This window comes from Pipra filicauda, unplaced genomic scaffold (assembly GCF_003945595.2).
Source record: "Pipra filicauda isolate LSUMZ 115617 unplaced genomic scaffold, ASM394559v2 scaffold533_size343818_pilon, whole genome shotgun sequence".
In the NCBI taxonomy this organism is placed as follows: Eukaryota; Metazoa; Chordata; class Aves; order Passeriformes; family Pipridae; genus Pipra; species Pipra filicauda.
Window position 1 is genome coordinate 91,388 of NW_024104680.1, and position 24,528 is coordinate 115,915.

Genomic DNA, 24,528 nt, shown 5'->3' on the forward strand with positions numbered 1-24,528 from the left:
ACACAATGACTTTGGAATTAAATGCTGGTAATGATGCTTCTGATATCCTAATTGCACCATGGGACATATGCAGATGTAGACAGAAGCCCATATGTAGACAGAAGGTCAGTACTGATTTTACCCAAGTCATGTATATATTGGACTTGACCTAGGAGTATTTGTCCTAAGAGGTACTATTACAGGTTTGCAGGAGGAGGTGATTTGTTGAGCCTTGTGTGCTTTTCCCAGGAATAAGAACTTTATCACCATAACATTAAATGTGCCAAAAATGTTTATTAACACAATCACCTTCTGACTGAGCAGTTATGCTTTATGAATAGAGAGAATAAAATTAGTATTTTTTATCTTGAAAGAGGTTTTATGACATGTTAATGAAAGCTGCAACCAGCCCTTTCCCTGCCCCCGTATGGGAGATGTATTGTCTGCCTGACAAACTGCAGTGATGTTTGTGAACAAATTGGCTGTAGCTCTGTGCTTGGGTCAAGAAGCTTAGGAACAGACAGGTAAGTATGCAGGCATCAAAAGCTTCACAGCATTCCTGGGCATCATCCACCCCTCAGATGTAAAACATGTGTAGTTCTGTCCATAAGAAACAGAGGAAACTATCTAATACTACTGCTAATTTTCTCTACATGAGGCCAGGTAATTGACTGGATTAAAAAAAAGCTGTACACAGTATAGTCAATTTGCTATGTAACTGATATCTGTTCTACAGGGCATCTCATGCACATGAGAGAAACTAGGGGAATCTGTAATCTGTTATATGTAGAAAATGATCTCTTGGAAACAGACCCACAAAGTGAAATCTGTCTGAGAATTAAATGAAATATCTCACATGGAAAATCTGACCCTCTCACACAGTGTTTCCTTCTGCTCCACCATACTCTGTGATCTGCTGTGTCTTCTCAGGCTGCGAGTGCTCCCAGGAATGGAAACCTGCATAGCAGAGTGGTAAATAAGTAAGTTTTTGAATTTTCAAACATGACAACCTACTTTCAGCTGCTTGGCCCAGTACAGAGAAAGGAAAATGAGAGTGAAAAATTCAGTATCCCAGAACTGCTTCTTACCTACTTTTTCTCTCTCCTTATCTGTCTGTAAATAAAACACAGTTGTCCTGCAACCAGCAGAAGTGTGAGGGTGCCAACTGGAGCACTCCTGCTCAAGGCAGCGGACCTTAATCACGAGCTGTCTGTTCATTAGGAGGAATTTTCTTCTCAGCTGAGTTCAGTATTCCACGTAAGCACAGGCACAGTATAGTGTCATCACCCAGTGCTCATGCAGGTGTGGGCAGTGTCCTACTGGTTCTGGTCATTGGGAGCACAGTGATTTCTCTGCAGACTCTTACAACATCCCAAACTGAGAGGCTCACACAGATATCCCATATGGCTTCTAAATCCACGTGGCTCCTAGACTCCTAAATAACACCAAGACTGATTTTCTCCATTTTTTTTTTTCCTTATGCTTTGCCCACAATCAACTGCTTTTTGAGGTCACAGAGAGCAACTGGAAGCTATTGGCTTTGTGCAGGCTGCCTTGATCTTAACATTTTTAATAGAAACTTCACTCTATTGTCACACTCTCATAATTTTTGCTAGTTTTTTCTTTAGGCAGACATTAGCAATTGTTGTTTTATCTCATGCTTCTGTTCCTCCAAGTCTTCCTTGACAAATAATCTGTTACAGAACTTTTCTCCCCTCAAAGAATTGTACCTTTGTAAGATCAAGCAGTGAAGTTTTCATGGTGCAGAATTTTGCCTAGGATATTCCCAAGAGATTTGAGACCTGCTTTACCTGTTTCCATGAGATGGCATATGTGCTCAGCAAACTAACCCTCTTCATTTATCAAAGGGAAATTTTTCATTTTTACTCTGAGCATGATTTTCCAATGTACTGGTCTGTTTCACACAATCTACTTCTTACATCATTTGCCCTAAATGCTGTGGAAGAAGCTTGTGGAAGCTTTTTTTGCTCTTATATTTCTCCAATTTCAGTGTAATCTTTTACTTCCCTTTTGAGAGTGATGATGTTCTTCACATTTTCAAAGTACTGATTCAGATCAGAATTTTGGAATCATTCATACTGCTTTTGCTCAGTCCTTGGAGAGGTGCTGTGATTTTTGTGGTAATATGAACATAGATCATGACAAGCAGGTCATCAAACAATTTTTCAGAAGTTTATACTCCTAACTATTTTATTGAACAAACTTACAGTGAAAGTTTGGTCTGATGACTCCTTTTTCTGAGATGTGATTAAAACGAGTTGGTTTTAAGTTTGTATTTTGCATTTTATTTTGCTTGCATTTTATGGCCATAAGTTGCAATCTTAGCAAATTTGCTATTTGACACAAAACTATCTCCTCACTCTTCGGAAAATCACTTATTTGTCTCACGTCTTGCAAACAATCAGCTCTATTAATGCCTTACATTTATCTGTGTCTCTGCCTGTCTCTTTTTCCAAGTCACTGTATATCACTTGCTCCAGTACTCGGTATGTTTACAGTGCCTACAGGAATGAAAAAGCAGAAGACATCGTAAACTAAATAGTTTCCTAATTAACACATTTAATCTAAAACACCCCAGTATTTTAGCTTGAGGGGGAGAAAGGAGGAGAAATGTACTATTCTTGAAAATGCTCTTCTTGTGTTTATCTTGAAGACACAATTATACACCTCTGGAAGGTTGCTCTAACTTACACCTCTAGCTCTCTGCAATAGTTTGAAGTGTGTCTTGCTGTACTTATATCCCTTTCAGTCACAGCTCCTTCCCTTTTACACTGTGCTTTGTTGCTTTCTTTTCAGCCATTTAAGACCAAGTACTATTGTCTGCTTTGCTGCTGAAGCACAGCAAGATTTTGAAACAGTCTCCATGACAATCAGAGATATGCAGCCTGGATCCTAATGGGGGTGATACTGTGACTGCATCCTGCAGAGCAAGGTACGTGTATGCTGGTGCTGGAGGATAAGGGTTAAAAACTGCTGGTTCCTCCCTCCTTTTATGACCGTGCGTGGTGGTACGGGAAACCTCTTTGCTCTATGCTGCCAAATATCCCCTTTTCAGGAGATGTTCCCCAGGGCCTGATTTTATCTGGTGTGAGGTTTAGAAAGGGATGAGAAATATTAATGGCTGAATGGTTATAATACCATAAAAAATAGAGTTGAAAGTGCAGTGCATAGAGATCAAAACAGAATGCAGTATCTGGCTGTGACACTTCGATCATTGTGAAATTCAAAAAAAGGAATTTATTCTTGCTTTTTATCTTACTTTTTGTTACCTGCAGAGCTGAATTCTTGAAACATCAGCTCCTGCTTTTTATGGCAGTATGTTGTGTTCTGTTCAGTGTCTTCATGTAAAACGAAGCTTTAAAATACAAGATATGCTAGCTTTATGATATGCTAGCTTCATGCAGAATGAAGTATTCAAAGTACTGTATGACAACAGACTGGTTTTTTCTTGGCCTTAAGATGTAAAAATAAGGACAAATGTTGTGGAATGAAAATTAACACGAATTCTCTCTGATGAGCAGGATGTAACCTTTTTTCTGATTGCTCGTGTTAATGTCTTTGCCCATTGTTTAAATGTGATAGAACAGCTTTAGTCTGATGCTGTTTTAGTCATTATAAATTTCCCTCTTCAAGGCAACCTGCAGTCACACTAGTTTGAGATTCTTTTATTATCAGCTTCTTTATATCACATTTGAGCCAAGAAGCATAATCAAAAAGTATTCTGAATACTGAAATACTGGACATTTGTACATCAGTTTTTAATGGACCATGTACAAACAGCCATCTAAAGTTAGTAAAGGTGAGAACTATATGGCATGACATATGGTGAATAAAATTGATAATATTGAAACAGTAATGAGAGCTATGTGATGCTTATGTATCTATTAATATCTTTATCCACATACACCCCCATGTATTCTAAATATATGTACAGTAGCTCTAATTTTCAGCAAGTAAAATGAGAATTCATAATGCAGTAGAATGGAAAGAACATGAAAATGAAAACAAAGGCAAAGCCACAATAAAACTGAAGCACTTGGGAGGAACAAAAGTAAAAAAGATACCTATTAAAATTCATTCTATAAAAGGAGGATTGTGAATGTAGGGAGCTATTTCCAGCAAGAAAACGTTTGAGGGAAGCTTCTTGGGTTTTTTGTGGCAGAAATCACTGACCCTTCATGTGTACTGTGACCATAAAGGCTGTGTTTTGAGAGGTAGTAAGATAAGATAATGTTTGGGCATTTTAGGATGAATAAAAAGCATTTTCTTCATCTTTCTTAACATGCCCTACCAATGCCCTACCTTTAGAAAATTCTCTATGTCTACTTTGACCTTGCCTCCATCTAGATGCTTTGGTCATCTTTCTAGTGAGCCAGCCCTTATGTTTACTGACTTGTACCAAACACTCCATAGGCTTCCTCTTTATGTATATTTTCCCTTTTACCCCAGCACATTCTCTGAGAGATTTTATCATTACAAGGTTTCATCTATTTCTTTTCACCAGACTCCCATTCCTTATTTCATTAAGAACACAATTTTACCTGCAAATTCTGCATCTTCTTTTGTGCTGGAAATAGGTTGGAAGTGAATCTCAATTAGGTCTATATGAGAAATATCCAGAAAAATCTCTTGAGAGCTTGAAATAATACCAATGCAGAAACTGCTGTAAGTACTTGTTGCTGGGAGGGAAAAAGGACCTGTGGAAATAGGTCCTGATGGGAGTGAGGTTTGATCTCCACAATCTAGGATAGTATCTCAAACAAAGAATATGCACATCTGGCTCAAAGCCAAGAGAGCTGATTGGGAACAAGGCCAGGGCAATCAGAGGAAGAGCCAGGACACTAAGAACTGAGCCCAAGGTACAACCAAAAGAGTGAGGGAAATAGGAAGACTCAGCACCCCGAGTCTGACATGGGTCTCTGGCCAAGCACAAGCTGTGTAGGTTATATCTGTTACACCTATTGTGAAACAGATCCAGAGATAAAAGTCTTCTAGGTCTCTCCCACAAAGCCGTTTTTGCTGAGTTTTTGTTCCTGTTGCTGCCTCTATTTCCATTCTTTTCTTGCTCGCTGATTGCACCTTTTAATGTTAGTATTATGTCCTTGGTCATCACTCATCTATGCATTTCAAATTTAATCACTCTTTGGGCACCAGACTTTCCAGTGCTCTTATTTGTGCTGTGGTTCTTTAAACTTCCCTGTGGTCTGTGAAACTCTCACTAGAAATGGAGCAGCATTTTCACACGTTTCACCTCAGTCTTGCAGAGAACGATTCTTGCTTCTCTGTATTGCTGCATCTTTATATACACACACCCAAAATACATCAGCCTTTTCTGCTACCATATTCCTTAGAAGCTTGAAAGTAACTTGCTGGGTTTTATCCTCATAGTCCTTATGAAGTTTCTGCTATCAATGAAACTTCCTCTAAAAGAAATCATCTTCCAAGCTAATTTTCCTTTCTCTTGTGCTTTATGGCATTTTTCCAAAGTGATTCTTATTATTTTTGGCCTGTGTTACTAATTACTCTAATCCCTCTGTCCTTTGTCTCTGGCATCCCTGTTTTTCTTCTCAGTTTAGTATCACCAGTGAATTTCATTAATACGTTGTTTAGTCCTCTTTCTAGCTCATTCCAGCGCAGAATATTCTGTGATTCTGTGATTACTGAAAGTATTAAAAAGGCAAGACCCAAAACTGATCCTTAAGTATATATCTGTCCACTCTATAAACTGGTATTCTTCTCTTTGTCTATTAGCCTCGTTTTGGTCCTTCATTTAGACTTCAGACCAAATGAGATATTATTTTGGCACAAGCAGGTTCAGAGGAGCTTTTTAAGTACTTTTTGTGAAACTTAGGAGGCAGCCTTCCATTTTCATGCTCTCCAGTTTTGTGCCAGTGTAGCTGCCTGCCTTTGAGGGAGAGGATGATCAGACCAATTGTTCAAAAAATATGGCTTAAATCCAAGAGTATTATATTTATTCTGTTCCATTAATCCATTACCATCAATTCAGTAATTCCATAAAAAAGTGTTAGTTTTGTCAGGCAAAATCTATTCTTTATAAATCCTGCATCTTATTGCTCATCATTGCACTATTTTCTGCAAATGAAGTGACTATTTCTTAAGAGCTTTTCTATTGTTTTATTTTTTTTCCCCAGGGTTAGAAGCTAAATGTTAAGCATTGTAATTACTAAGAGCTTTCTTCTTCCTTTTATGAATGCTGAGGGAGTGCCACATTTGCTTTTCTGTCCAGCATTGGTAGAAGAAGGACAGATAAAGGTGTAGTTGTCTCCTTCCCCGCTTTAGCATCTCCACACACCTGTGGTGTTCAATTCTAGCCACTTGATGGTGCAGGAGATGTGGTGCAGTGTGGCCATCATTGCTGCTTCTAAATCTCATGAGTCTGTAAAATAATTTATGATGAATATTATAGCAGCTTTCTGGGAATCTCTGAAGAATGACTTGTATCATATGTTTGTTTTCTTAGTGTTTTTGGTTTCAGTTTATCATGGCCAATTCATTTTTGTCAGGGAAGTGTCAAAGGTCCCCAAAGGATGTGATACCAGAGTATGAATATCTTATGCCTATATCCCTGTATCAGAAGATGCAGATAGAGATGATCAGGGTGTATTTAGTTTAACAGTGCTAGAATTGCCCCATAATTTCTTCCTGACGTATTCTGAAGTGGTATCCAAGTTTGAAAGGTAAACTAATCAATGCTTTTGACAGTACTTTGAATCTTATTACCACAGGAGCAATACAACTATTTTGTAAGTTCCTCTGCTACCCTGTGCATTTGGCCACTCACAGACATGAGCAAATATAATCTCCTTTTTGTTGTAAGATCTTAGCCCAGATATTTAGAAAGTAAAGTAAGGTTGCCTTGAGGTAGGGAAGTGAAGATGTCCAAGAGGCACAGTTTAGTCCCTGGACAGCTGTGGACTTCAGTGCATGTAGAAGAACACCTTTCTCCTCTTCTAAGAGAAATAAAGGCCTGATGAACAATTTCATCCAGAGCTACATGTCCTAGAATCCTAATCTGAGATGTTAGGAACTCATCTGAGTCCTCATCTGAAAAAACAAGGTTTACTTTGGAAAACTAGGTTTCTAACTTACTGACTTTCAGCATGAGTAACTTAGATTATAATCTGGTTTTTGTTGTTTTTGCTCAGTGGTGCTGAGCAGAGCTTTGCACTGGTGTCCACATCTGTGCAAGCTACAGTGGGGAAAGGACAAGGGCTTTGGTTTTGCTGAGGTTCTGTATCTGTGAACATGTCATGTTTTGGCTTGGGTTCTAGACGTGGCAGACCTTCTTTCAACCATGGCTTCTCATTTACCTCACCATCAAACCAAGAAAACCTTGTGGTATTACTAAATTATTTTCCTTTCTAGTGTTCCACAAAATAAGAACTGGTACAACAAAAAATGCAGTTAGCCACTACTGAGCTCACTGATAATAATTCCAGGCTAAGAAGCCACATTAGCTATGATAGAGAAGGGATGGGTTTACTTCACATTTTGAAGTTTGATCACAGAATCACAGAATCATTTAGGTTGGAAAAGACCTCTAAGATCACTCACAAGTGAATTTACATCTTGCTCAGTTGTACCCTGATGTTGGAAGGATGAAGTGTACAACTAGGGAAAGAACCCACTGCAATGATATTCTCTAAAAATACAACTCACCGTGAAGCAAGGCAGACTAGAACCTTGGATTTCAAAAATATTAGAAAATATCCTTTTTTGTGTGTGTGTTCACAGTCTTTCAAATTATGTATGTTTATTTCCATTTACACCTATGTATATCTATATGTATCTACATATAGTTCTCTGAACTGATCTGCTTATTAATTAAAATCAATACAGTGTGTTGTCCACCTCCCCTTCATTGTGTCTATCTCCTCATTCTTCAGTCAAACCCCAAATATAAGGGAGTTTCTTTTTCCTGGTAAATATGCACGATCAAAGGAAGATCAAAGCAAAATCTGAGTTCAGGGTGTGTAATTTTTGGCTGATCAGACACAGATATTTTCCCCTATGTTGAAAGGAAGGTCGGAGGAAGTTAAATATCTGGCTTTAACATTATCGTTGCACTATCAATCGGTAGTTCAAAGAACTCTTCACAAATCAGAAATAAATTCTCTTTGCTACCCAGGAATATAAAGCACAGGCGTCCTTCCAAAATAATCCTACAGGCAGAAATAGAGAGGCATCCATGGACCTCAGTCTGACAGTCTGCTTGAGAGTTTTTTCTGGTCCGTTTTTCTCCACTTAGCGGACATCTAGCTAAGTTGATTGAACTGTGGAATAGGGGGGGAAATGCAACAAGAGCAGAAGTTGCTTGCACTGTTTCTGTGATTTTGCATGTATAGTTTTCTCTAAGAGGTAGTTGGATCCTAACAAAAGCTAGAAAGAAGTGATTTAGATATCAGTGTTACGAATTATGCAGCGGGCAGATTATATGGCCCACACATTTGATATTATTCTACTCTCTGAAAGCTAGATTGTTTTAAGACGTGACATTAACTCCCCCCCAATAATGTTGTTAGCATTAACTGTTATAGCCCTGGCTATACCTCTTGTGCAAATAAAAATCTGATTCTTCCTTTGATCTTCATGGCCAATCTTTGCGAACGAAGATTTGGGAAAGGTCTTTACCCTTCGAGCCTGCGCAGTGGATTTTTTTAGGCGAGACACAGTGTGCGCTGAACTGAGCCCACCCTTTAATCCTGAGGTTCATCTGCCGGGGCCAAGCAAGCTTGGTTGGTGGCAGCGAGGTCCTCAGGACGTAGGTTTGTTTAGAGTGACCTTCTCTTAGATGGATGGCCTTACAGGGCTGACAAGCTCCATCTCCCCGGAGGAGTTCCCTGACCAGGAATCGAACCCCAGGCTGCGGGGTGAGAGCGCCACATCCTAACCACTAGACCACCAGGGGTCCTCTCCTTTGATCTTAGTAAGTTGCTTAAAGCCAAACAAATGTCAGTAATCCTAACATTGTAAAACAATATGTATTTTATCATTAGGAAGAAATGCATTTTGATCAGGAAATATATTGAAGTTTAAACTTCTGAAGAGGTTATAAACAACAATGCATAAAACACGACATGTTTTAAGATGAATGTATAACAGCAGCTTACAAAATAAACATTTGGAAGTAACTTCCAAATTATCTTCAGAAGTGGAAACAGAAGTGGTAAAAATATTTCAGGCTCCACAAATATGAACACTGATTCAACCAATTAAGAAAACATCTAGAGGATTGTGAGTAAATATAGAGTCTTCAGAAGTTGCTTTAAATGTAGATAACTGAAATCACATGTGTACATGTGAAACGGAAGACCCCCAAAAATTTTAGGGAAAATCAGGCAGAACGGTTTCCTGACACGATTATATTTCCTAGTAAATCCCATCAAACCACTGAAATCTAGCAGAAGCTGGTGACTAGAACAAGGATAAAATGTTTCAGATAAAATTACTACCAGAACATAGACCTAAGCATTACCAGGATAGTTAACATTACTTCCAGAACAAGGAAGGTGAAAATCCTGTAGGCTGGTATATAGTAAATGACCCACAGCTTAAACTTCCTTGACATGCTGGTCTGAACAGAACTGGTGGTTGTTCAACCATTTGTTCCTCTGGTGTAGCTGGAGGTGGTGCTCAGGCTCTGCTCTGAATGGGCGGGTCTCATACTGAGATGCCTGAAAACCAAGTTTATCTCCAGCAAGGTCAGACTTGGAGAGGCCAAAAAAGGGTCCCTCTGCCTCACTCTGCCATGGGGTATGATCTGACTTGCCTTTCCATCATGAAGAAGATCCTGTTTACAGTATATTTTGTGGGCATCCAAAATGTATTCATATATGTTTCCCAAACAGTTTTCTTCAGATTTGCTGGGGAAGCAGATAGAAAACGAGTGTTCCTGTGCTATCAGGGCACTCCTAAGACTTACTGGCAGAAAAATAAGGCCTCACCTACAATTAGAAAAACCTCATAACCTAAGTAAATGTGTTTATTGACACACAGTGAGCATATTTTGTAATTCCATTATGAACAATCACCTGTGGAATTTCTGACATTTGCAGACAGAAAAGGCAACGAAGTCACCTACCCTATTCCTGTCACCTTTGCATCACAGTCAAGCATAGACTTTGACACCTCAAAGAGAGTGTTCATTTGTATCTTCCAATACCTAAAGGTAAAAGGTTTTACTAAGAAAGCTGTATGAGAAGAATATATTTAAACCAAAACAGAGGAGAAGATTCATGCTGTCTGCTATGCGTGTTTCAAGAAGCTTCTTTTCTGCTTGGGTTTAAATCTATAAAGACCGAAGGATTAGAAACACAGCCAGAGCCAACCAAAACTCGAAGATGGCACTTCGGTACAGGCCTTAAATTTTCCAATGGAAATAAAAGAGATAGAATATTTTGCTTATAAAAAATAGGCACTAAATGAAAGTGATTGGGTCCTACCACTTAATAAATTACCATCTGCTGAGGCTTCATAAGTTTGTGGGTGCATGCTCTTAGCTCTCCTTGGCTGTAAGATAAAAAATGTGTTAACTTAAACCACCTTCACAGAGACAAAGTGTATGTTGGATTTCAGTTCAGCAATGAGCATGTGTATGCTCAGTAACAGGTGGTACCTGTTAAAGTGATGAACTGTTCACAGATCTCAGATCATGCAGCAATAGGTATACTAGAAGCTAAAGACACAGAAAACTTTTACTGGGCTAAAAACTGTGTAGTTCTATTGATCTGATGCCAACTGAAGATTGAGTCTACTGCACTTAGAGAACAGATACCTACTTTGGCTTCTAAAACTAAAAAGTTCAAAGAAGTAGTAACTACACAACCTTTTTCTGGCTTTTGTTCTAAGACTCAGAAAAGTTGGTGAGGAGCAAATATTGAACACTTGGATAGAAACAGTTAGTAAGAAATTCTCAGCACAGGTAGAAAAAAAGAGGTTCAAACTTTGCTACCTTGGCTCATCTTACTCAGGTGGAGAAAATGAAAATGGAACAGGGTGAATGTGTGGGCATCCTTTGCAAAGACTTCTGGATAGCTTTCCATGCCCACTGAGAGAGTAATCTGTAAGGTTAACAATAGAACACTGATGATGAAATGCTCAGTTGGTTTGCTAACAGTAACCAGAGATGGCAAATGAGACAGAGGGATGGAGAGAGACAGTGGGATAAGAGTGACAAGTGGCAATATGTTGAGCCTGTTCTGTTTTTGCTATATATAGGAGATAGCAGTTATCTTACAGACGGAAATGTAGAACAAGATGTGCAGATTTGGAGATGATGTGGAACTGACAACCTGAGAAATACCATTTGTAAAGGAAGGAAGTTGAAGATGCTAGAAATCTGCCTTATGCGTAGGATATGAGGAATGAGCAGGCAGTGCAAAGCAAAGATGGAGAAACCAGAATATGGTGGTACAAACTGTGTTCATTTGCTCATTTGAAATCTTGATATTGTTGCAGGGCAATGACTGAGAAGTCAGAGGGAAGAAAGCCCAGGCCAGAATATATCACCAGGGCACATTGCAAAGAGCTAAAAATAAGAGAAATACCTTAATTTTCAGATAATAAAGAAAGTTTCTAGATTTGAAGAAGAGGTGAGTGAACATTCTTGGAGTCCTTAGTCACTTATGCAGAAATATGCCAAATGGTTTTTCCATGGTGGAAATTGTAATTAAAAGTGCAAGAGCAGTACTGCACTGGAGCAGCACCCTAGGCAGCTGGCACCAATACCTGACAAGAAGCTAAGAACATATTTCAGCTAGCCACAACGGGAACCTGAAGTTGTATAGCTAATGATTTCAATGCTTCTTCTTGAATTTTAGGACATTTTTCACCTACAACAGTCCACATGTAAAATATCCTGCATGTATTATTCAGCTGTAGAAACAGTTAGAGTTCCCTTGAGTATGTATATGCCATTTGTACAAACTGTGTGTCCTGGCATAATTTATTCTGACTCCACTGTCTTGAAATCACAGCCGTTATTCCTCTACAGCTCAACAAATCTGAAGTGTATCTAAGGCTTCAGATGCAAAATTTTTGAAATGGGGAGAATACCACTGGAACGTGTATGTGATCCACTGATGGATACACCCAGCCTACAAAGTTCTCTCATTCATAATATAGGGAATTGGGCTCAGACACAGGGCCTGGAAACTCCCAGGGAGACTCAGCAGGGGCACTGAAAAGGAGTATGGAAGCAGTCAAGCCAGCTGCCTGCTGAAGATGCTGAAGAAGGTGAATGAGTTTTGCAGCAAGAAGAGTATTAATGACTGAGCTGTGATAAGGCAAAAGGAGAGCATCGGCCTAGATAGAAAGAAGAGCCAATGAATCTTCTGTAAGGCTATTTTCATAAAATATTGACTATGCTCATTTGGATGCTGTCCAGCCATCCTCACAAATGAGCGCTCTCCATTGACACTCCTATGACAGTCATATTCTGTGCCTCCTACTCAGCTTTTCTCAGGGAGGTCATGGCAAAATGAGGCTGAAAAACAAGAAATCTACCATATCCTGAGCTGAGAGGAGCAGTGCCAGGATCAATACAGCATGAAACAACCATTGGATATGGCCTAACCACAGTCTTTATAGCCTTCATTGCAAACTTTCTCTGTGGTTTGAATTATCCCTGGAAGTGAAGAAACAATTTCCTTGTTGTTACAAGCAATACCCATCAAAGCTATTTTAATGCAGAAAAACAAAAGTGGGAAGGGGGTTCTGAGGAGCAAATGATATGAACTCTAATCGCATGTAAAAATAAGTGAATTGTTGCTCTTATCACTGTGGATTTGGGGTCCTCACATATTCCTATAATCTTCAGTGTTTCATGGGCAAATATCCTACCAAACAGTGTGTTTAGTACAACATCACAAATGGCTGTTTTCCGTCCACAGAAGTTTTGTGTTTTATGTTTCATATTTTACATAAGTTCTGTCTGGATTTATCCCATTTGCTGTCCTCAGAAAGCTCTCCCAAGATCCTGTTCCCCAGTAATGCAGCTAACAAATCAGAGACGTGTCATACTTTCTACTCAATTAAGAACATAAAACCAACCCTCATGCATGCAATATCTAGCTTTTTGCTGAGACTGGTGCTGAGCATTTCATACAGATGTTCAGGAAAGACTACAAAGGCAGCTACAGAATAGAGTCTTCATGAAAGGCATTCCCTCTCAGTCTTTCTTACTCAGTGACACATAATCAGCATTTGGATTTATTCAGGTTTTTTTTAAAAAGAGGAAAGCTGCAGCAATCTATGTGTGTTCTCTTTTACAGAAATGTGGGCTTTTTTTGGACTCTCTGTCACAAAATGAAATCTTTCAGCAGTGAGAAATATTGAAACACTGAGTGACGTGCTTAATGCCCATCCTGTTCTTTCTTCCCTGTAACTCTCCTTGGGACCCTGTCACCAGCTAACTGTTCTCCATCTCTGAAATATTAAATAACAAAATGGAGATATGAAAGGAGGAGGATGCCGCTCCAGAGACCTGGCTAAACGGAGAGGAGTAGGACCATGAAAGTTAACATGGCAGGGCAGCCAGATTGGATGCAAAATATTTACAGCTTTATAACCACCTTTAGCTTTGGGATGGCCTAATTTATGCTGGAAGCATTATCTTTATGCTCCATATGTACATCATACATGCTGCAATCCAAGGACTGCTCTTCTTCTGCCACTGACCCTTTCAGTGCCATTAGCTAATTTGCTTTTCCTCACTGGTTCTTCAATCAAATTGTGTTCTTGTAGAGTATGATCCTTCTTTAATGTCTCAGTATCATGAAGTTGACTTAGTGAGGACTTCTAATGTCATGACATAATTAACGATAATAAAACATAACTAGCTTAGAACAATCAAGCAGTTTTCTTACAGTCTTTACATTTTCCGTTTCATGATGGTCTGAGAGATTTTCTTGGTTTTGGGGAAAATAGAAATGGATTTGTAATGTCATGGCTGGAATATGTTTCAGAAAAATGTAAACTTACAAAAAAAGCTTTTAATATCACTTCATGTTCCTGTAGTCTGCCAGTCTTATAAAAATCTAGTTCTGTCTAATTTTTTCCTACAAACCAAACTATTAAAAGATATTTTTGCTGCTCCTCTGCACTACTCATTTGTTTGCACACAAAGATTATTTATAGACTTCTTTTTTTAGCTGATTTAATTTGTTAAAAAAATCTAGTTGACTGTATAAGAAAAAGAGACCAATGTACCTTTGCAAATTCCTTTGACCTGTTTTACAGAGTGATATTAGGCTAGGGTCTACAAAGTTCTGTAATCCATACATTTGTTTCTCATTATTATTCTAACTTTGCTTGCTTATATTATCTTTCCAAAGCTACTGTTTCGTTTGCCTTTTAGCAAGGGAGACTTCACCTTTCCAAAGTATCTCATCCCCATTTTTACTAGGTTTCTGTTCTCATGCAACCCATTATTTTCAAAGGCTTTCAACAAGCAGAAGAATATCACTATGCTCAGAGTAGACATCCGAACTGGTCAGGAAAATGATCCCTGGGGTTATATTTGTCCATTTTCAGAGACTTTGCAGAATGGATTTATAGTATAAGAAAATCTCCAAGCTCACCTATGCCTCAGGCATTCAGCATTCACCAAGGCACTGATACTCTTCTTGTTCATGTGCTCGTATTCTCGTCTTTCATATAAATGCATTGTTACACATCTCTACAAAGAAGACAATACAACAAGACAAGTTGTAGCCAGTAGTCACGGTGATGAGATTATTTTGAACTGCCTTTAAAGATTCTTGTGTTAATGACTGGCAAATAGTTAGGTCTTCTTAAAAGCCTGGTTCCATTACAATGTAATGGCAACTGCGAAACATAATGGTTTCCAAATAAGCTCTTACAAGACAGGACTTGTGGTATCTCAGATATACAGAGTTCACCTATCTTTACTTCTTAAAGAATGTACAAATTCTGCAAGCTCATAGTCCCTTGTTAATTATACTCTCTGTTTATATAGCAGCTCTATCTCAAAGCTCTCTCCAAACATTAAGACTCCTAGCATTCTTTTATGTAGGCATTATTATCCCTGTCATTATCATTATCACATTTTCCATTTTATAGGTGGTAAATGAGCAAAATCACACTGTGAGTCAGTAGCTGAACTGGGAATAGAATATTGTAGTCCTGACTTTGTCCCTTCCTTTAATTACTCATTATTATGATTGTTATTTGTGTGTTGAAGTGATTTTGTTCAGTGTAAGACATCAGTAAATAAGCAGGATTCTTTTGATTTGCAAGATTTTTGTTTTTATAGTTTTCATACTGATATTTTTCTGCTGTTGGTCTCGTTTTAAGTGGCTAATGAGAAATGCTGCCATCTTCCAATTAAATAGCATCAATAAATTTTAATATGATACAGTTTACATCATAGACTAGAACAGGTCAGATGAAGCTTAGTCTATCAAGCGATGAAGTATTCAGGTATTTAGGTTGTGTTCTAATTTAGTCATAGTAAAAATCATTATGGAAACCTATGGAGAAATGTACTTTTGTAAAGTAGCTTGTTTTTAAATCACAGTTGTTATCAATTAGTCTTTTAATGTGAAAATACCATATGCAATTACTAAATTAAGTTAAAGCCAATTGTTCTTTTTTTTCTTTATCAGAACAAATTTTGGTTGATTTGAAACACACAATTGTGTTCTGTTGAAAGTAATGACAACTTTGGGAACTAGACAGTTAATCTCATTTTGTCCTTTTCCAGGACTGTTTTAATCTAGAAAGGCAATCTAACCACCTCATTGTTTTAAACATAGGTAGCTTAGCTTCCAAACATCTCACTAACCAGCATCCCATTCCTCTGTTTCTCTGTCATAAGAAATAGTAGAAATTTATTTCTCAAATGTCATCAGAAATAGTAGAATAAAAAATAAAGATTGTCATGAGTGGTTATGCAGAAGACCATGAGGTGCAGTCCTGTGAGAAACTGAAGATGTCCTCAGAAGTGAAACCAAGGTCCTCCCATAAAACAACTGTAAGACACTCAATAACACATTGTGATTACTGAAATAGTGGATTCCCTTCTTCCTTCCCTTTCACTTATCTTTCTCCTTTTCCTCCTCTTTTAAATAAGAAGTTTGAGGAAACCTTTGTCTTTTCTTTAACTACTCTGTAAAAATTTTGTCCTCTGCCAATGGTCTGCTAGATTACAGGTGCATAAGTCAGTTCTTGGTGAATCGCTGTAGAAATCCGTACTTCCTTAGAAGTCTATCTTTCCAAGGAAATAGATCCCTCAGATGAAAGTACAAAGCCCCCTTTGCTCCCTTCTACTTGCCCCAATTATAAAACAAAAAATGCTTGTTGGTTTCAAGAAACAAGATCACTTTCAAGGTGATTTGAATGCTATGTCTGCGGATGCAGCAGTCAGTCATGTACACAGTCTTTATACATCTGACAACCGTGGAAAAGAAAACCTAGTTGTGCAATTTGTCTCATTAGTTTTATGTAAACCTAACAAGGCTGCAATTCCCAGCATTTGTTCTGTTCCATGTTGGCACTTTACAGTCTGATCTTTAATTCATTCTTCTTTAATGACCTATCTCAAAAAGGGAAAAAAAGTCCCTTCCCTTCCCTTCCCTTCCCTTCCCTTCCCTTCCCTTCCCTTCCCTTCCCTTCCCTTCCCTTCTTTTTTCCAGTCATTCCTTAACTTAACGGACCTTCCATTTTCCTTACTTACTTCCCTTCCCTTCCCGTTCAATTCCCTTTAACTTCCCTTCCCTTCCTTTCCTTCCGAACCTTCACGAACCTTCCCGAACCTTCCCAAACTTCCCGAACCTTCCCTCCCTCCCTTCCCGAACCCGAAAACCTTCCCCTTCCCTTCCCTTCCCGAACCTTCCCTTCCCTTCCCTTCCCGAACCTTCCCTTCCCTTCCCTAACCTTCCCTTCCCTTCCCTAACCTTCCCTAACCTTCCCTAACCTTCCCTAACCTTCCCTAACCTTCCCTTCCCTAACCTTCCCTAACCTTCCCTAACCTTCCCTTCCCTGACCTTCCCTGACCTTCCCTGACCTTCCCTTCCCAAACCTTCCCAAAACTTCCCAAACCTTCCCAAACATTCCCTTCTCAAACTTTCCCTTCCCAAACCTTCCTTTCCCAAACCTTCCAAACCTTCCCTTTCCTTTTCTCTCTATTATTCTTTTCCTAAAAGAGACTTAATGTAATACAGCTTCTTATTCTATCTCAGCTGTGTTTCTACGTTTTCCCTCATTAGGACGACATCCTGTACTCCTTGTACCTGTCCCTGAGAGTTTATGCCATACTTTAACACACACTTTGGGGTAAATGTACAACTGTTTCTCAGACTTCTGGAGTACATATCACGGGCTGCAAATGACATAGGTTGAAAGTGGCAGGTGCTATCAATCTATCTATCATCTATCTATCTATCTATCTATCTATCTATCTATCATCTATCTATCTATCTATCTATCTATCTATCTATCTATCTATCTATCTATCTATCTATCTATCTATCTACCTATCCGAGAAATACTATAACGTTTCACTGTTTTTTCATGATGTCACAGTTTATAGAATTTTAAAAACGTGTATTCTTCTTATAAGAATTATTACATATTTCTTTAACTAGAGCAGCTGAAACTGCATGTAGTATTATGTCTGTGTCGGTCTGTGATTGAAATGATAAATGAGGTTTTTATGTTGTATAATTTTCAGTTATGTAATTCCAGTTTCCTGCAATCTCTCTTCTCACTGTTATGCATTGCTCCCCAAATAATAGGTATTTATGATTGTCACCTCTACACTGTGCCTCCTGTGTTCTACCTGCCCTTCTTGGTTCGATAAAACGCATTCTCATACTCCCTTTGCCCATTTTTTTCTTGTTCTATAAACTCAGTCTTCCCTTTGCTTTCCAAGCTTTTCTTTTTCACACTGATGCTACTCTAGCGTGACCTTAAAGGTGGTGAGAGGTGGGTTAGCTAAACTGTACTCCTGGGCCCCTCAAAGAAAGCAAAAGTATTTGTATCATAGTGATGACTTAGAGACCTAATTTTAACTTCTGAGCTGTGAAGGTCAGAAGGAGGAGGAAACAGTGCTAACAGGAAAGAATGGTTATACATAGGATTCCTTGGCATAGTCTTATCTAAGTATACAGAGAAAAGTTATGGTATCAATACTTTCTTTGAGTGCAAAACACCTAATCAACCTCCTGCTATCATGCAAGGACATTGCTACATCCAAATACATTCTTGTAAGGCTTTAAAAAAATGTTGGTCAATTTTGTTGAGTGTTTATTGCATTCATATTTTCTCCTTACTTCCAGCTGCTGTAGTTGGTTCTATTTTATTTTGGAGAGAGCTTTATGTTCTCTCAGAGCATCTCTTGATAAAAATCAGATAATTCCATTGCTTTCCCAAAGTGTTTTCAGTCTAATTTCAGACATGACACGGTGAAGAGCATAATAAAACTTAGCAGAAAGAGACAGAGAGAAAACGAAAGAGTTCAGTAATAAGAGATTACATGGTTTTCCAGTAGAGTCTAATACACACAGTGGTGAAACAAGTTTAAAATGAAAACACAGTAAAGAACTGCTTTCTTGCTGATATCACTGGGAAAATAAGCACTTCTAAAACTATGGTATTTTTGTACAAATGGATTATTCACAAGCACATCCTACATGATACCAGGAAAATGCCAGGAATAACGAATGGAAAACCTTAAACTCATTTGTCTGTCAGAGCCTTTTTTTTTTTTTAAAGCTGATCATACAGCTCACTAGATGGAAGGCTCTTGCCATGGAAGAGACAATCATTTCTGCAGCTGTGGCAGCTCCACTTGCCACATGTGTTTTTGGGAAAGGGGAAGAAATGCCTGCGAGGGGCTGTTGCTGCAAGGTGCTTGATCCAATCCAACAGGCAATTAGCGACATATTTAGTTTGACCTTTCCTGTGGGCAGCTGCTTGTATCCTAGATTGGATTTGACTACAGGGTACAGCTCCTCATAGAATAAGACCTTCACATGTCTGGTCCTAGGTTAGAAAGCATGAGCATAAAGAAATTTTGTGCTCATGAAGTTTGGGGATGATACTGCAATTAAAAATTAATATTCTCCTCCCCCCCCCAAAATTAGAGCCTCAGAAGAAAAAAACTGAAGTGCTATAAAGCTATTAAAAATTGGTTTTATTATGAATTAAAATGTCTAAAATTAACTTAAATTTCTGTAAGAGAAGCAGTTAACATCCTGGCTACAAACAGAGTGACAGACAAGTTAAAAGAACAGGGCTGTCCACAAAGACTTTCAGCTATGCAACAACACAAGAAAAATGTATTTCCAGCAGCTGGTGTCAGGATTTCTTGTACTATTGCAATAAATAAAACCAGGGGTCTCTTGGGTGTTTAGGGCCCAGGAGATAACAGCAGAGCAGAATAATAATGAGTGCTGCTAACTTCTTTCATCACACAGTAGTTGATAAAAAAAAAAAAAAAAAAAGAAAGAATTATAAAAGGCCCTGGGCAAAATTTGAGCTATGTACTTCGCTGATGAACAGCGCTGTGAGCTGGAGTTGTCTGAGCATGGATTTTTTCTAGTAGAGCTAGGGGTAAATGACTTTGTCATCCATTACACTTTCCCAGCTTTCTTAGATTTCCTCACTGGAAGGAAGCCAGGACGTTATGGGGAGCGGGAGGGTTGTTATGTGCATAGAATGAACAAGAAAATCTCCTGTCTCGGGATAAGCCACGCACTGCATGGAGCTGAAAGACACAAATTCAAGCCTGTTCTCTACCAGTCTCCTGCCTGCAGACAGTAGCCACCAGACTGTAATCCTATGTGTCCCTTTCATATTGTTGCTGTTCTAGTGTAAATATATTCTAGTGTGTAAATACACAGATGGATCACATGAGTATCTCTGAGGACTGCTCTCTCCCTGGCCTATAGGATAACTCATGGAAGGTGTGACTGTTTCTCTCCCTTGGAATTTTCCCCCTTATCACTCACTGATGAGATGGGAAAGTGCCCTGGGTCACACAAAAGGGATGCAGGCTTGAGGCTACACAAGCCTGCCATCCTCCAGGGCTGATCTGACCCTTCAGTCAGAGTTTGACTAATGAGTGGTTTATTCCATATTAAAAGCTGGAGTGAGTGTTGTGTGGAATTAGCTCTGAAATGCATTCAAACTGTGTTAGGGGAAACAGGTGAGAGTCTGTTAACATGAAATCAGATTTAAATTGTGGGTCATTATGCTTAAACCTCACTCCAGTCTAACTAAGCAGTACAAATCTTTTTTTCTCTCTGAGTGATACCCAGCGGTACACAGTTTATGTTTCACGAACCACTAGCCATGTTCTCTATTTAAAAATATAAATAAAGTCTACTCCTCTGAATTCCCTAAAAACTCTGTTAACTATTAAGAAGAGCAAAAAGATTAAATCTGAAAGGTCATTACTCTGCTCCTGCCTTTCTAAAATGCATTGGCTAATGGAAAAAATAAATAACATTTTTAGTGTATAGTTACAGTCCTTCTTTTCTCCCTTTGCATTAATTTTACCCAGATCTGCTACATATTAGTAGATGTATGTATGTTGCAGCTTTAGAATTCTGTTGTTATAATTAAACTGAAAATCTGTGTACTTGGTCAGGCATGCTTAATGTTGTCTATTTATTTCTTCATAGTCTGGACCCATATTCTACTACTGGTACCATTTAATACCCTGTTAAATTTAGCAAAAGCCTAGTAACCTTCCTCAGTTGGCATCACATGCATTCTTTTTTTTTTTTTTTTAATTCTCACCATCCCATGTGGGAGGTTTCTTCTTTATCAGAAAAAGAAAAGAATATTTTTGTAAAGTAAGAATAGAAATTGAATATGTAAAATTGTCCTTAAGCTTCATAAGGAATCATCTCCTGAAACTGAAGTAATTGTGAGTCCACATAACCCAGACTACCTTCATCTAGAAGGTGTGGGGGAAAGAAAGAAAAAGAATACCTGCTTCTGAGCTGGGTAGCCTGGGAGGCAGAATTGTCAGCCAGAGTAAAGGTATTCCAACTCAGAATCTCCAAAGGACACTTCTGGTATTTTTGTACAACAAACATTTACATGTGCAGGATCTTAGCTGACTTACCAGGGCATTCAAATTTTGTTTATGAAATCCATTCTGTCTACAGTACTACATTTTCAAAGCATATTTAAATCACTGGGCTTCACCTGTAGTAGTGGGAGTATGTGGAGTCCTAAAAGACTCCTACACAGACGGCTTTAATCCCACAGGCAGATAGTGGATTAATACATGGGTTATAGGCATTCATCAAATGTTTGGTCTGTCTGACAAATGATGACATCAATCTTGGTGAAAAAGGGATCATGCAATATTCTATATGCAATCAAGTGCTAAATTTAAACAGTGGTGGGACAAAACATTTTTTTCTTTCAAGAAGGGCCATTAATAGCCAAGGACCTGAACCATCAAACTTTTACTTAAATGAACAGTCTTTGCTCATATAGGTTATCTCATTAGGCAACTGCCTTAGTGAAAAAGGGCCTTGTAATACAGGGACTGAGGAATTAGTATCTGAAGGAACAATTTCTCTAATTAACTAAAAAAAAACCCCATGTAGGAAAGTCCATTTTGGGGATTCGCAAATACGTATGCCATCTGCTTCTTAATAAAGTGAATCCAGAGAAAACTGGGAGTTATCAAGGCTGTAATGAGTACAAACATTTTTGTAAAATTCAAAAACTATCCCCTTAAAATAATATCCACTTTCTGGACCCATCTTTCACTCTACACTTTAGGAAAAACCTTATACTTGGAATAATTCTCATACTAATACACAAGACATATTTTCACTATTTGCTAATCCTAAAAGCAAGGAATAATGTGAGTAGCATTTTGAAAGTAATAAGTAAAACATATAAGAATCATTCTGGGCATTTCAGCCCAGTGGTCTGGATGAGCAGGAACAGTGGCAGGAGAGACAGGAAGAAGCAGCTTGGGGAACGAAAAAGGTAAATGGTCAGACGGTAAAGGACAGCAGGTAAAATAAATTCACAAAGGTTTTTAAAATTTATTTAGTGCAATTTAACTTTCAGTAGCTTTGCGTTGCCTCTCCCAACAAGTAAAATCTGAAAACATAGTCATATATTCTAGTGCAATAAATAAGTAGTCCTATCTATTAACTTTTGAAATCATGAATTAGTTTGAAGTTTATTCAATCCACAATTTGGTTATTTCTGGCATAAATAGGGCTAACATCCTAAGATATCTTCATAATTATATTATATCTTCTAATGCTGTTTTCTGTGCAAAAGGCCATTCTTGTGCTGTTGTTTGGTTTTTTTAAAACAAATTATTTCTAATCATCTGGTAACTTCTGAATGATAGTCTCAGATCAGCTGCTGCAACTTCACAAACTCACACATGCTTTGGGATTAGGCAGTATCCTTTTCCCAACTTCAGTTTAGGCTAAAGGATCCAATGGATCCTGGTCAGGGAGAGCAGCACTACTGGTTTATACCTTGCTGCTTCTGGGTGAGATCAGGAGTGTTCTCCAGTGGCACAGGCCATGATGAGTGCCCCCACACCCCTCACCCTCTTTTTCAGCTTCCCGTTCAGCTGCTGCTTTGCAGAGAATAGTGGGAGGAAAGAGGGAATGGCCTGATGATTGATTTGCTGTTTCAGCCTGTGATAGTTGTTTTCTCCACTAAGGCAGCGAGCAGCAAGCACAGAGTACCCATTAACGCAGACCTCAGATGTGCACATTGGAGAAAGGTATGGAGGAAGAAAAGGGTGCAGGCAGAATGTCAGTGGGGATATGGAGATGTGGCTGGTATGCAAGAGGAGGTGTGCATGTGTACAAGGAATGCTGGGCTGAGAATCATAGAATCATATAATAATTTGGGTTGGAAGGGACCTTTAAAGGTTGTCCAATGCATGAGGGAGGTGTCTTTTGGGCAATGACACTGCATATGCACCTGAGGGAGCTGAATGAGAGGAGCAGTGGGCAAATGAGTAGGCAAAAGCTTGTCGCTCTGTTCTGAGCTTCTTTCCTTGCTGTGTAGCACCCCTCTAAAGCAACAGACTGTATTGATTTGGGGAGGTGAAAGACTAATGGAACTCCTGTTGCTCTAGCTTTACAGGAAGTATTAAGTTGGAGTCCCTTTGCAAATGATTGCGACTATCCCAACTGGGTTTAATGTAGTCCATTCCCTGTGGTGTAAATCTTTCACCAGAACAATCACAGTGTCTGGCCAAAGTTCACAAGCTGCACTGCATTTATTAGAGACAAAAACAGTATGGAAGAAATCTGCCTTGAAACAACAAAATGCTTAAATACACGGCTTACCAGCTCCTGCCCACCTCTGCAACAGGTTCTTGGCTATCAGGGTCTGCAGATCTAACAGATTTTTGTTCTTGATTGAAGATTTTTTTCAACTCACATCAGAGCTCATCTGATTTTCCTCCAGTTTTTTCAGGTGGCTTCAGGCCACCAGCAAGGATGGACACTTTCTATTCTTCCTTAAAGTCCTGTTACGTCAGAGCTTCATAGCAACTCTGCTCCCAGAACCTGGGGTTAGTCTAGAGCACACCACATAGGACCGATGGAACTTCCTGGCCATCAGATCTTGTCCCATATTGCAAACACTACCACATCAGTTTGCTCTTTCTGGAAATGTGAAGAGCTCCATCCTAACGGTAATTATTGTTTCTGTCCTGTTACCTCTACTGAAAGTACTTTTCAAATAATACATTTTCTTATGTTTAAAAATCATCTCATTTTTAGCTTAAATGTATCAATGGGCAGCTCATACCCATGTGCTTTTGAAGAAAATGTCCGTGATGCACTTAGCCGCGGTAAGGCAAGTTTTCACACATGTTCCCAACAAGAGCCCCTGGCACTGCTTCGCTCCCACGGATTCACACCAGCCTCACCGGGAAAGGACGGGTGCTCTGGCTGTGCGAAGGGACGGGGTTTCGGTACGGATGGGAGCTCGGCATTCGGGGTGTGATACTGCTGCGAATGTGGGTTGTGGGTGGATGCACAGGGTAGCCGGGAAGTGAAGGCACCGGGGTAGCCGCGGCTGACTTGGGGTGGGCGCTCCGGCCGTGCCGTGGATGGGGACACGGGACAAGGGGCTGGCTGCGGTCGGTGGGTATGGCAGTACGTCTGGGTGTTTTGGGGAAGGCAATATGGGCCGCTCTCAGCGTCAGGGCATGCAAAGATCGTGGGGGGCAGAGGTGGGCAGAGAGGGATGGTGGGGGGCTGGACTGCCGTGAGGACCGGGGCGACGAGCGGGGCCGGCTGCGCTTGCGGCAGCGCAGGGACACGGAGGGTGCGGGCAGCAGCGGCGGCCCCGTGGTGGTGGAGGGGTGGCGGTGCCTGCGTGCCCGTGGGGGCGCCGGTGCCCGGCGGGAGGGCCGGGCGGTGCCGCGGGCGCGGGGCCGTGCGGGGCGGCGGCCGGCGGGCCGGGCCGCCTGACGTCACGGCCGGGGCGGCTGCAGCTGCGGGCGGCGCTCCCGAGGCGGCGGCGGCG

At 39.7% G+C, this 24,528-nt stretch overlaps 1 protein-coding gene and 1 long non-coding RNA gene across 3 annotated transcripts in view; one reads left to right on the plus strand and one right to left on the minus strand.

Annotated features, from left to right (window-relative positions):
* Positions 1 to 253: 253 nt before the first annotated feature.
* On the minus strand, positions 254 to 24,382 carry LOC113983555. Of its 2 annotated transcripts, XR_003539133.2 has the most exons (4): positions 23,340 to 24,382; positions 14,601 to 14,698; positions 2,423 to 2,501; positions 254 to 936 (listed from the first exon to the last, which is right to left on the minus strand). It is a non-coding gene; the product is annotated as an uncharacterized LOC113983555 (long non-coding RNA). The 2 variants fall into 2 exon arrangements; XR_005565750.1 differs by lacking the exon at positions 2,423 to 2,501.
* The window catches only part of CUNH11orf87 (chromosome unknown C11orf87 homolog), a 28,094-nt gene continuing 6,409 nt past the window's right edge, over positions 2,844 to 24,528 (plus strand). The window contains exons 1-2 of the mRNA XM_027712759.2: positions 2,844 to 2,932; positions 23,778 to 23,971. The gene's annotated coding sequence lies outside the window, so the exon portion shown is untranslated. The remainder of the gene's footprint in view (positions 2,933 to 23,777; positions 23,972 to 24,528) is intronic.